This window comes from Zalophus californianus, chromosome 9, assembly GCF_009762305.2.
Source record: "Zalophus californianus isolate mZalCal1 chromosome 9, mZalCal1.pri.v2, whole genome shotgun sequence".
NCBI lineage: Eukaryota > Metazoa > Chordata > Mammalia > Carnivora > Otariidae > Zalophus > Zalophus californianus.
The window spans coordinates 16,312,109-16,325,748 of NC_045603.1; the positions used below are offsets into that span (position 1 = coordinate 16,312,109).

The 13,640-nt window shown below is 49.1% G+C and overlaps 1 protein-coding gene across 3 annotated transcripts in view; it reads left to right on the forward strand.

Moving 5' to 3' along the window:
* The window catches only part of NUAK1 (NUAK family kinase 1), a 72,357-nt gene that overhangs the window by 15,908 nt on the left and 42,809 nt on the right, over positions 1-13,640 (forward strand). Inside the window, exon 1 of one of the 3 annotated variants that reach the window (XM_027593062.2) lies at positions 9,315-9,652. The exons of the other annotated variants lie outside the window; for them this stretch is intronic. The gene's annotated coding sequence lies outside the window, so the exon portion shown is untranslated. Of the gene's footprint in view, positions 1-9,314; positions 9,653-13,640 lie in introns of those variants that run through there. 3 annotated transcript variants of the gene reach the window in all.

Consider the following 13,640-nt stretch of genomic DNA (forward strand, 5'->3'; position numbering starts at 1 on the left):
AATTAAGTCACTTGCCTACATCTGCAGGTGTAGGTGGGATTCAAACCCTGAGATGTGGTGACGTTGCTGCTCACGGTCACTGGCCTTTGAGCAGCTGCTTCCTGTGCGTGTTGGATGGACCTTCCTATCCTTTTCTGCCAGTTGCTTGGAATCAAAGTTCAGGTGTGTTTATGCAATGCCTGTTTAGGGGATTAACATGGGTGGGCATTATGAGCTCTGTTGATCTACACATGTCCATCCCTGGCCTTAAGGGGCAGAATTAACTCATTCATTTGGCAGACATTCCCTTGGGCCCACTATGTGCCAGCCCTGTACAGGGCCTCCAGGTGGAAGAGACATGCACTTGGCATAATGGGGGAGATGAGGGTGAGGCAGGGGCTTTCTGAGAAAGCGTCTCACCCCGGATAGGTTTTCTTCTGGACAGGAAAAGCAATGCCGATCTTAGAAACGAGGCATTCCCTCAGTTTGCTGCTTGTGACTCTCGATTTTTTACATAGTTTCACTATAGAATATGCCCATTTCACCTAGTAGGGGTGCATGCCTGTGTGTGTGTGTGTGTGTGTGTGTGTGTGTGTGAATTTTATATGTGTGGTGGGGATCCAGCATAAGGAAAGATGTGCCTTTCTCCCCCACCTTTTTAAAAACCACTTAGCAATTCAGGAAACCCCTTAGGATTAGGAGCAGCCCGGAATTCCTGACCCACTTGCAAGAGCCTTGAAAGGAGAGAAAGGTTGACACTTACAGGGTGCACGTGTGTGCCTTCTGCACGGCACACCGAAGGAGGCCGCTGACATGTATCCTCTCATTTCACAGCAGCTTTGTGATGGGGTGACTGTTAACTACCACTCTGCAGTTAAAGAACTTGACGCTGGGAAAGAGTAGCTGATCTGCCCAAGGGGTCAAGGCCGCGCTGACTCTCGTCCGTCCGACCCTGCTGAGGGCAATTCCCGCTACACCACTGGTTCTCTGTCCTGGCTGAGCATTAGAATAACCTTTGAAAAGCTCTCTGGGGATGGTGCCCGGGCACCAACATTTTTAAACAGTCCCCTAGGTCACCGGCTGGCGCATGCTGACTGCAGAGGTCCCAGGTCTGCCCTCCTGAAGATGTCTCCATCAATGCCTGGCCAAATGGAAACCTGACCCACAGGAAGGCAAGTCCTCCCCCAACCCCCAGCCTTGCCTGGCCAAGTGGAGACCTTACCCACAGGAAGGCAAGTCCTCCCCCAACCCCCAGCCTTGCCCCCTGGTATGCTTTCTTTCTCTGGGGAGGACTGGTGTGTCCAAAGCCATCCCCCTGGACCTGGACCCGGACCTTTTGCTCCTATTGCATCAGAGGCTGCCCGTAAATGCGGCAGCTGGCTTGTTTTCTTTTTAGGCCCCAGTTGTAGCGACCTTTGTGTGTCTGTTTATTTCAGCAAAATAATTCCATCCTGCAAAATCAATTCCCTGGGGGCTACAGAAGTACATTTGGAGGGACTTCTTTAGTGGGGTGACCTGAAATGTCCTCTCGAAAGTGGCCCCAGCTGCTCCCCTTCTCCCAGCCCCTTCTCACTCTGCCCTCTGACACTGTCCTCTCGACCTCTCAAGATTTTGAAGGTCTAATTGGAGTCCCCTTCTTTCTTACACATATTGCATAAGGGCTCTTTGTTAACTATAATCGTAAAAGCGTTTTGGAGCACTTAGCGTTGTTGGGACCCCTCCGGGGTATTTTCTGTGTGTTATCTTACTGCATTTTGCATTTTCTTGGCAGTAAGAGAGTAAAGAAAAGTCTGAAATCTGGGGCTTTTTATCCTCAGGGTGGAAGGGCTTACAATCATGTCATGATTTGCTGGCCTTGTTGGAAGATGAGGCGTTCCATGGACTGTAGAGGCCGCCATATTGGGGCAGTTGACTTGCCTGGGATGATGGTGGGTAATTGGCTGATTGAACAAGAAGGCTGTAGGGAAAGGAGAGAGTAGCAGGTGCAACCCCTTGTCTTCAACCTGCCATGAACCTCAGTCAAAGAAATGGAGAATACTGGTTAATCTGATGTGCCTGGTAAGTGGACATACTAAGTTATCACAGAGAGCTCCAAGTGTATTTTTCCAGGTAATTGGAACTTACCCATTTAATAGCCAATTTAAAAAAAAAAATTATAGCCATTTATTATGGAAATCTTTTTCAATGTACCTACACTTTCTTTCCTTCTTAAAACGAAGTACTTGAACGTTAGACCTCTTCTTGATGTCTTTGGGGGAACTTCTCCCAACTGGTCCTCAGAACTTTATTTTGGGGTTCTCATGTCTGTTATTTATAGTTTGTCTGTCTTCTCCCTCATCAACTTTCATTCCTTTCTGTGACCTTTTTAGAGGATAGACTTCTTTTCTGATAGCAAAAATAACGCCTGCCCAATACTGAAAACTCACAAGACACGGAAGTTAAAGATGGAAGGTAAAAATTAGTTGCCCTGTCTTGGTTCTGTCAGTGAGGCTCCCTCTGACGGCTTTCTCCTTCCATTTTTTCACTTCCCCAAAGATTTGCTGTGACCAAGCTTATTATAAATATTAGTAGGAAAATTGTGGGTTGCTGTCTGCGGGGGCTCAGTGCGTGGATTCAATGACATTTCTTGGGTGGCTTTCCTAAGGGTTCATTTCCTTTCCTCTAATAATCTTCACAGCTGAACGGGCCCTGACCGTGCATCTCATGAACTTCTGTTTTTCATGTGACAGGATGAGCCATTGTGGGGGGAGCAAGGCTGGCCAGGGTCACTCAGGGAGAACATTTTCCATTTCACCGTCTCTTACCTGTGTTTCGGAGTGTGGGTTAGGGGGTCAGTGGCATTGGAACGAAAGGAGATACTGCTATATTTGAATAACTAAAACCAGGAAAAACCTACCTTTACCTCAAGGTTACTCAAATGACTGATTTTTTAAACTTTCCTGCGGGAGTAAGAAGCAGAATGTGGCCTCTTGTTCAGCATGCCAGACCCACTCTCTGTTGGAACATCAGTCTTAGATTAATTCGGAGATGGACTCAGAAACACACTTGAAAGCAACTTGCATTATTAGCCATACATAGCTTACATTTTATGACCTGCTTAAAGATGCAGGGAGCATAAATCTTGGGGAAGACTGTCTTATTTACTTGTTCGTCTTTTCTGCAGATGGGATGCTTGCATCAGAGCCGGGCTGGCTTCAGATGTCTGATCCAGGACATTTTAGCTGAACTGTATGAGTCCATTAAACAAATGTAAGGGTTTTTGGGAAAGAAGGGCTGTGTCTCAAACCAAATGTTTTACATAGAGAACATCTGGGGAATATTGGTATTTGTGTGTACAGTACATCAGAAAGCAGCTTGGTGGGGCTCAGCTGGGATGTTTCTGGCCTGCGGTTGCTGGGATTGACAGTTTTGTTGTAAGGGAATGGTTCTTATGAAGTGTTGCCATCAAGGCAGTGCTCGATCCAGGAAGGGGTGTCCTTGTTTAGCCGCACAGCCAAATTGTTCTGATTAGCTCCCCGGCCAGATCGTCCACGAAATTTGAACAGTCTGATATCTGAGCTAGTCTCCCCCCAGGCCTAACTTCCCGAGAAAGGAAGCATCCCAATGCCGGACTCAGGCTGTTTCTTCCTTACCCTGCGCTTCTGTGGATTTGATGAAATTGTGGGAACAGGTGTGGCCCAGTGGAGGCAGCATTGGCCACAAAATCTAAGTCCCCGGTTGACACTTGGGTGTGGCCTTTATGACCTGTGACTTGGGGAGTCCCTTTTTCTCAGTCTCCGTTTTCTTCTCCTGCAAAATGAGGAGCCTGTCTCAGGGGCTGGTGGGGAGAGTATAGTGAAGTGGGATGGCATTGTATGCACAGTGCGTGGGGGTCCTTTACGCACCGTGGTCTTGCATCCCCTGGGCTTGTGATCTTCCCCACAAGGACAGAAGTGACATGGACTGGAGTGGAGTCCGGGATATCATCTGGGTAGGTTGTCTGACTTTAGCAACTTGTAGGTGCTGGGCCAGGTTGGTAGTGAGTGGATGGGTGTTCTCATTCTTAGAAAAGTTAAGACAATAGTCATCATGTCTGATTACATTCAACTCAACAACTATTTATTGAATGTCTGCTGTGGTGTCAGACTCTTTCCTAGGTATTGAGGACACAGGGATAAACGAGGCAGTGAGGGTTCCTATCCTGTAGGCTCTCCCTGCTATGCTTGATATTGACCGTGAATGACCCTCCCTTTGGTTGGATTATATGTTGTCTGTGATTTAGGTCAATTGGACAAGGACCAGGGTATTAGTGTGCTCAGGTGGATACCAGAATACCACACACTGAGTGGCTTAAATAACAGAAATTAATTTTATCCCAGCTCTGGAGGCTAGAAGTTCAAGATCAGGGTGCCAGCAGGGTTGGTTTCTGGTGAGGCCTGTCTTCCTGGCCTGTAGACCACCACCTTCTCACTGTGTCCTCACATGCTCTATCATGGGTGTGTGCATGCTCCTGGTGTCTTTTCATCTTCTTATAAGGACAACGGTCCTGTTGGATCAGGCCCCCACCCTTATGGCCTCATTTACCCTTAATTACCTCCTTAAAGGCTCTGCCTTCAAATATAGTCACATTGGGTGTTAGGGCCTCAACATATGAATTTGGGGGGACACAATTCAGTCTACAACAACTGGTAAATACAGATGTGAACATTATTTGGCAGAGAATATGGCTAGACTTTCTCCACTTTTCTGCAAAATAGGTCAAAATAATCCTTATTGAACCCCCAACCAGCCAGAAAAAAAAAAAAAAAGGCAAAACTCCACAACAATTTAATATGGCTTTATTGTGGTGCGAGAGGAAATTATTGTAAAAAATTACATCTGGATGGTCCCTGAAGATTGGCATTTTGACATGTACCGGTCAAGTGAGACATGGCCCAATTCATGAAGGAGGTGACTGAGTGTAGGTATGCAGTATGTGTGAGCAAAGGGGACAGTGGGGGATGTGTCCTTTTTAGGGATGGAAAAATGAATGAGCAAAGTGAGACTCAATTTTGGTCTTATTTAGGAGTGTGAGTGAGACACAGAGGTAGAAATGGTGGGGGGTGATGCACGGAAGGACTTCTCAGGAGGCTCCATCTCTGCACGCCTACATCAGTTCACCTGTGATCTCACAAAAAGACACTTTGGTGGGAAGGGTCTTACAGTCCTAGAAAAAGCATCATCTTGGCCAATCTCTAGGCCCATGTGTTTGCCTATTGGCTTGAGGAGGGTGAAGTATCTTGATTGGTAGTGTCCTAGTCTGGCCAAAGCCTATGTATCTTCTGGTCCAGTCCCCCATCTCACCTGCTCCCAGAAGCCCACTCTGACTTCTATAGCCCCAAGCACAGCAGGTTCTCTCTTCCCACACCAACCCATTGATGTCTCCCGGTAGAAGTTAGGGGTCTTGGTTGCTAGTGACAGAAATGGACTCTGTGACTCATTAACGAGAAAATGAATTTGGAAGGTCTGGTGTATCCCAGAGGACCAGGCTGGGGAAGAGACAAAACCCAAGGAAGCCCCAAGGAACTAGTTCTTTTCAGAGGTTGTTGTTGGGATAAATGGCCTAGCCATTTTCAGACCACTCAAAACTCAATTCTGGGGGGAGAGAATTTTCTTAGCCAAATCCTAGGATCATGGGTCCACTTGTTGGCATTGGGAGGGTGCTTTATCTTGACTGACTCTCTCTTTAAAACTGCACGTACTGGGATCCCCTGAGCAAAGTCAGGGTGTTTCTATCAGTAGAAGGGGGAATAGGTGCTGGACAGGGAGGAGCCCCCATGTCCACTGCCCTTTCCAGTAGGATTGTAAGCCACTTGAAGGGAATGTCTGGATCATGTTCGGCAGGGCCTAGATCAGTGCCTTATCCAGAGCAGATTTGCCCAAATTGCTTGCTGGAGAATTGACTTATGACTGCATCATTTTTAAGGACACACCTCTCAGACCCCCTCTCCAATTCTGCCTCTTGTCCGACTGTGTTGGCTGGCCTCACAGAGAAAAGCAAGGAACGCCAATGGATGTGCTTTTGAAGATGGAAGCAGTTTAAAAATTAGCTTAAAACAAGACTTAGGGTGGAGACAAGGCTGTATCTTCAGAGACTCGGATTCAGCCCCGTATTCATCAGATCCCCGCTATGTGCTAGGTGCTGTGGTACTTGCTTCATGGATGTGATCCAGAGCTTGAGAGTATGGTTACTGGGCTTTGTGAGACCCAGCTTCCCTATTTATTAGTTGTGTGCCCTAAGGCAAGTTACATCACCTGTCTCAGACTCAGTTTATATTCATTGAGAAGCAGAAATAATAATCTTTCTGCAAGAATTTAACGAGTGAAAGGTTGAGCAACATGATGGTGCCCAGTGCCTGGCACATAGTCAGGGCTTGATAGTCTGTAATTATTAGGATTACTGTTAGCTGTTGTTGTGAATTATCTCCCAGCCCTTCTGGAGTGGGTACTATTATTATCTCCATTTTATTTATTTATTAGCCTATAAATAATGGAAGCTTATATTTTACAGTTTCAAAGGGTTGAAAGTCCAAGATCAGGCCCCCAGAGATTCTGTATCTGGAGACAGCCCCCTTTCTGGTTCATAGATGACCATCTTCTCTCATGTCCTCACTTGGCAGAAGGCACAAGGGAGCTCTCTGGGGTCTCTTTCCTACGGGCCCTAATCCCATTCATGAGAGCTCCACCCTCAGGACCTAATCAACCCTCAAGGTCCCCATTTCTAAACACCATCATATTATCTCCATTTTAGAGATGAGCAAGTTCAGGCTCAGTGATTTCAAGACAAGTAGGGATTCAACACTTGAGAGATGAGTAAGTCAAAGAAGAGTCAGTGGCAGGTGGCTCTGGACTGATAAGATGTCCTGCTGTGGTTTTACTTTTTTTTTTTTTAAGGGTCCTTACCGCCCCCCCCCCAGCTTTATTGAGTTATGATTGACATATAATGTATGTAAGTTTAAGGTGTATGGTGCGATGATTTGATACACGGATATATTGCAAAATGATTACCACTGTTAGGTTAGTTAACACCTTCATCCGCTCACCTAATCATCAGTGTGTGTGCACACATGCATGGTGATAACATTTAAGATCTACTCTCTTAACAACCTTCAAGTACCTAAGACAGTATTGTTAACTGTAGTCACTGTGCTGCACGTGAGATCCCCAGACCTTATCCGGCTTAAAGCTGGAAGATGGTGCCCTTTGACCAACATGTCCTATTTCCCCCCCGCCCTGGGCCCTGGCACCCACCAGTACTCTCTACCTCTATGAGGTTGGCCGTGTTAGATTCCACATGTAAGTGAGATAATACAGGATTTGCCTTTCCCTGTCTGATTTATTTCACTTAGCAAAATGTTAAGGGTCCTTTTTAATACTTGGGAGTCCCTTTGAGCCACAGCTTTTTGGCGTCGAATATGCCAGGCACCTGCGAGACACTGGCGATACGGTGAACACAACAGAAATGGTCTCTGTGTGAATGGCGACCGAGGTTAGGGAAGCGGACCTGTACGTGCATTATGGGGGGGCCCATCGCGGGGAATGGATACAGAGGAGCTCATCAGCTGAAGACATTAGTGGCAGATAATTGGTGTGTGGAGGGGTCCCGGCGGAGAAAATGACAAGCACGAATGTCCAGGAGCACCTCACTCTCTGCCCAGGCTGTTCTTTGGGGTCCCTGTAAGAGCCACAGACCCCTACCCCAGTCTCCCTGAGGGTACGAACTGAGTGGTGGGTGTTGGATGAAGCTCACAGAGCTAACCTGCTGGGGACAGAGCATGCTCCTTGGGGGTCCAGTGGACATCGTCTGGGGCTGTGCTTGCGTAGCTGGAGGCCCTGCTGTGACAAGCTTCTCCAGCAGGTTAGTAGGGAGTAATTAGTGGGCTGATAAGCATGGGTTGGGGGAGGTTTGCAGTGGGGCTCTGGAGCAGGGCCCAGCCTGCTAACTCTCTGGGTAATGGAGAGTGAGAGCTTCCAGGGGACAGATTACAGCCTGACAGTTGTTCCTTACCTGTCCGGTGTGTCTTCTCACACTCTCAGTGCCAAGAAATCAGCTCTCCGAACAAGAATTTTTGTCGTGATAAAAATAACATCTGAATAATCTTCCCCTTTCGCTCATTTATAAAATCATCCACGGTTAGAATACGCAATAGAATTTAAAGCCATGCTTTTTTTTTTTTTTGCATGTTCTATATAGTTTACCATCTTAAGAATTAAACACGTTTTTTTTTTTTTTTTCTTTGTTCTCTTCACGTGGATCAGCTAAATTCAGTCGACTAAATTTTTCCCCCTTTGGAAAACTAATTTTGGTTCTTAGGTCTTTTGCGTCCCTTGTTCATCGTTCCCAAGTCAGTGATTCGGTAGCAGCCCGAAGTTAATATTTAAAAGCAGTGTTTTCAGCGGATTAAGAAATAATGGGATAAAAACCTCCCAAGTACGCCTACTCGTGTGTGATATCAAATCAGACTTCAGAAATTGGAATAATTTCTGGACTGAATTGAACTGAAGACATGTCTCACGCCCTCTGTCTGTGGGAGGGCAGCCCCCTGGCACGAGAGGGAGGTGCCGTGCTGTGAAAAGGGTCATAATTTGCCGGCACGCTTAGGAGTTATCTGTCACTCCCCATCTCGGCTTGTTCGTAGTTCGGCAGTCCGGGGGCCTGGCCGCGCTGGGGCCTGCCTCTCAGGTGCTTGGAAGTTGGCGAGCACTCCTTGCCCTGAGTATTAATCCCAGACTGGGGCTCCAATGCTGCTCTTAACTCCGTGAACCCGGGCCTGTGCTTTAACCTCCCTGGGATTCAGTTTCCTCACCTGTAAAATGAGGGGGTTGGCATGGAACATCCTGAGGTCCTTGCAGCTGTAACATCTGCTGATTATTACACCTGGTGCCATATGCCTCTGTGCCTTCTCCGCCCTCCGTGCTGTACACAACCTTCTATGACCGCCCCCCCCCCCCCCCCCACCCGTCAACCTCATGGGGTTGGCACTGTTGGCATCCTCATCTGCAGAGGAGGGAACTAAGCTTCTGGCGTGCTGGTCTGAGTACCTATGTGCCGGGGCGCCTGGCCAAGTTGCTGTGACTGAGGACAAGGCCAAGGTGCTGATGTGGTTTCCCAGCTGTTCTGGCCGGGGCCTCTGCTGGGCTCGGAGGTTGATAAATAAAAGTTGCACAACCCTATGCTTATTCAAGCTGGGTTATGAACAGCTTCAGAGCGATCAGATGCTACCAGTCGAGGCTGTCCAGCATCGGCCCTCTGGTCCGGCCCTTCCTCTCCCTCCCCGGGACAGTTGGGACCTCGAAGAAAAGCAGCTTGCACTTTAGAATTCTGAGTTGGGGTTGCATTTGACTTTCGGAAATGTGGAAGTCCAAAAATAAACAGCTGCTTGGCCACTCGGGTTCCAGCTAAACAGCCTTGTGAATTCAGACCCTCTGTGGCACTGCTGTTGCCTGGGTCCCATCTCTTGTGCTTCCAGAGGCCTTTGCTTGCAGCAGGCCCCGGGATCATTCATTGAGGCAGAGCCTGGAGAGACTTCTGGAGGATCCTGGTGAGAGGAGGCTCCTTGCAGCCCCAGCCAGATCCTCTGTCACAGAGCAGGCCGAACCGGAGGCTCCAGGGCTCACTTCCTCTCTCTTCCTTTGGAGACATTTACATTTCCAGGTATGGGAGCCCCAGGTTGTGTGCAGAGCATGTGTGCACCCCATTACCAGCCAGCTTCTGGGGCCTTCGAGCATCCATAGGTCCACGCTGAGCAAACTGTCCCCAGGGAGCAGACCTCCCATTTGCCAGGGTTAAATTAATTCAGGTCACAGAGTCCCCTCAGGAAAGCAGCTTGTTTTTATTTCCCCTCTATATGGATGGGCAGTTCATTAATTTTCATTAATCATCTCATGTTTAATATGACTGTGCAGCCTTTAAGTTATGGAATAAGAAGTGCCGTCATGGCCGCGTTTACTCTGACGGTTCTCAAACGTTTGAGAACCGTCAGAGTGCAGCAGAGCCACCTGGGAAGCTTGTAAAAAATGCTGATGCTGGAATTCAGTAGATGGGGTGGGGGGGCGGAAGCTGCATTTTGACAATCAGCCCCCCCAACCCCCGGATCTGATGCAGGCGGTGTGCTCAGCACTCTTTGAGGGAGGAACTGCTCTCCCAGAGAATCAGATCCCATGCTCTCATCTGGCTCATTGCTTGCTTTTGGCATTGCCACTGTTGTGAACTTTCCATGGGCTTTTTTTTTTTTTTTTTTTCCTGCCGCTCTTTTGATTCCTGTCTGCCCAGCTGTGGCCACTATCTGGTGTTTGCAAACCCCTGGTGGTACAGGGAGTGTAAATGTGCCCACAGTTTCTGAGCCATGACTTCCACTTCCCTTGTGGCATCACCCCATGCAATAATGACATGCTTAGCCCAGGCCTTGAAGAGGAGGTGTGGGGAGCAAGGGAAGCCTATGGCTGTAGATAAAGACGTCCCGGCCTCTCTGAGGTCCTCTTGAGCAAGCCCATCAGATTAAAATCTAATTCGCTATTCAAATTCTGGAAATAGAACACATTTTTTTAAAAAAGATTTATTTATTTATTTTAGAGAGGGAGAGAGAGAGTACAGGCAGGGGAGAAGGGCAGGGGTCGGGGAGAGGGGGAGAGAGAATCTCAAGCAGACTCCCCGCGAGTTCCGAGCCTGGTGCAGGGCTCAGTCTCACGACCCTAGATCATGACCTGAGTTGAAACCAAGAGTCGGACGATTAACCGACTGAGCCACCCAGGCGCCCCTGGAAATAGAACACATTTTTCATGGCGGGGGAAAAAGCAGCCTCATCTGAGGCCACATTATCTCTGATGGGGAGCTTTGGGAAATCGAGGCTGGAGAACCACCTTAAGAGGATTCCATTTTCAGGACCTTTTATAAGGTTCAAGGGCTGCTGGTGGTGCACGGTGGATGCTCTTCTTTGAAGAAAAAGCTCCTTCTTCCACATGCCGCACTTCCTGGCGTCGGGGTGCATCTCCTCAGCGCCTGTTGATACAACTCTTGGCTCCTAATCTGCTTCTGTCTGAAAAAACATCCATGTAATGACATGAATCAACAGGCCAGAGAGGAAGAGGCCCATGGGCCCCGTGGAGGAGTTGGCTTGGGTCCCTGTGGGGTCGGTTGCATCATGGCAACTTGCTCGAGTGTTATCCTGAGTTGGCCAGGCTCCTCACAAAGAGCTGGAGGTCATTTAATTAATTAGGGGCTTTGGCTGCAGGATGGCCTCCTGGGTGGCACCACTGCGGTGATGGGCCGTGCACAGCCTTTCTGTGTGGCCGGTGTGAAACCGTGCCTTGCCCCGAACTCTGACCATCAACCAGACATGGGTGGGGACCCCTACACTGGCCTCCAACTTGATTTGGCTGCTCATCTCCGCTGCAAGTGGCCTCCGGGCCCCTGGGTGAGAAAAGATCCCCGAGCTGCTGACTCAGTGCCGGGCAGCTCCCGTGGAACGTGGCCGGGGGTGAGATCACACCTTGTGAATGGCAGGGAAGCTGCCAGCTCCCATTGCCCAGATCAGAATGCAAACTTGTTCCTACTAAGTGATGCTAATGCCGTGTTTATGGCCCTGTTTCTTCCCTGCTACTCAGACGCCAAATGCTGCCTCCTGGCTGCCTCACAGATGACCCTATAAAACCTCATCTGCTTGGAGGGGTCCCATCACACCGAGTTTTGGAGACTCTTTGAGATCCGGGGAGAGAGTCTGTCACCTGCCATGGTTGCCATCCATGCCGGCTTTACCCAGAGCCTCTAGAATCAGCTGCCTCAGTGGAAGCCTTAGCTTTCTCTTTCACAAGCTGTGTGAGTTTGGGTAGTATTTGTCTCCTCTGTACCTCAGTTTCCTCCCCTGTAAAATGGGCTTGTAGTTAGGATTAAATGAGATAAGTAAGGCCCCCTAATACACAGCTGACACTTAAGAAATGCTGGTTACTGCCACTGATAAGAATATTGCCACTAATTGTAAAATGCGGATATGTCAGGGCCAAAGACAGAGCACTGTGATCTTGCCACTGAAAGCGTGGTCCCTGGACTGGCATCACTGTCATCACCTGGGAGCTTGCTAGAAGTGCAGAACCCCAGGCCCCCTGTTAGACCTTTGGACTCAGAATCTGCATTTTAACAAGGTGTCCATGACCCCTGTTTGAGAGACACTGTTCTAGGACACTCCCTGCAGGCTGACAGATGGCAGTGAGTGAGCATCCATGGGAGGTGGCTCCGGAGGGAAGGGGGCTGTGATGCTCTTGGTTAGAGGCTGGCAAACATACCACCTGTCCAGAACTTCCCCCACTCCCCAGAGCAGGCCAGGAGGACGGCTGGCTGCCCTAGTCTCTGCGGGCAGGCCGGCTAGGTACAAATTTCAACCTGCTCTTGCCTCAGTACAAATGTGGGGATGGGGAGGATGGGTGTGGGGAATGGGGAGGGGAGAGGCCTATAAGATGATTTGCTGGGGCTCATCACCCCTAAAACATGGTCCAGGACCCTGTTACTGCCAGGCCTCATCTATTGTCACCACCATTCAGTAAACACCTACTGTGTGCCAGGTACTTTCCTCGCATTATTCCCACTCCTTACAACAGCCCCAAGGAAGGGGGGCTTCCTAGCCCCCCTTTACAGATGAGGAAACAGATCTGCGATGCTCTGATGACCTCACCTGAGGTCAGCTAGCCAGCAAAAGCCTGAGCTTTCGCAGTACCCTGCTGCCTCCCAGAACCTGCCCGGCCACCCAGCTCTTAACATCGGCGGCAGCCGCTGTGGCCAAGGACGCCCAGCAGGCTGCAGAACAGGTGGTTTGTGGTGATTATTCCAAAAAGGAAAAAGCCTGTGGAAGGAAGAGGGGGTGGGGCCTGCTCAGGTTCCCCAGGGCTGGGGGGCTGGCTGGGCTGAGCGTGCCTCTTAAAGAGGCAGGCACCGCAGGGCAGAATTCACAGGTCCCTGGCCAGACCTGCTGCTGCAGACGGTTCAGACATTAAACCACAGGGTGGCCTTATACAAGGCAGACGTTTTATAAGGCACACGGTGCTGTCTAGACTTGGGACATTTATGAAAGGGGCTGTACTGCGTGTGAGTTCCCGTCACTTTGCAGGCGTGAGTGACATCTCTTGGCTCCTGTAGCAACAAATTGGACTTTTTTTTTTTTTTTTTTTGGAGGGTGTATGATTTCAGACATTTGGTAATCTCCGCCTGCTGGGCCCTTCTTTCCTTAGCTCCGTCTTTCTTTGTCGATGTGGGTGAGGACTGAGGAAAACTGGAGAGGAGGTTTTCCCCAGAATGCCACACTTGGTGTCTTCGGTAGCCTTTGGCCGTGAGGAAAATTACGTAATTATTTGTGCAATTTTTGCCACTCCCCGCCCTCCCCCCAGCCTCGAGGGCTGGGACAGAATCTTGTTGGTTCCCTTTTGGGTTGTGCCAGCGCTGTGCTTGGTACCTGGAAGGTGCTCCAAAGAAAGAAGTGAATGAACAGTCCAAATCCAGAGGCTGAAGTGGGTATCTTGAGACAGACTTTTGATTCGAGTGGGAATATCTTATTCCCCTGTTCACCTAAATCCTCACAGGGTACCTCCTTGAGGGATGAGGAAACTGGAGCACAGAAAGGTTATGCAACCTGCCCAAGGTCACACAGCTGTGAGTG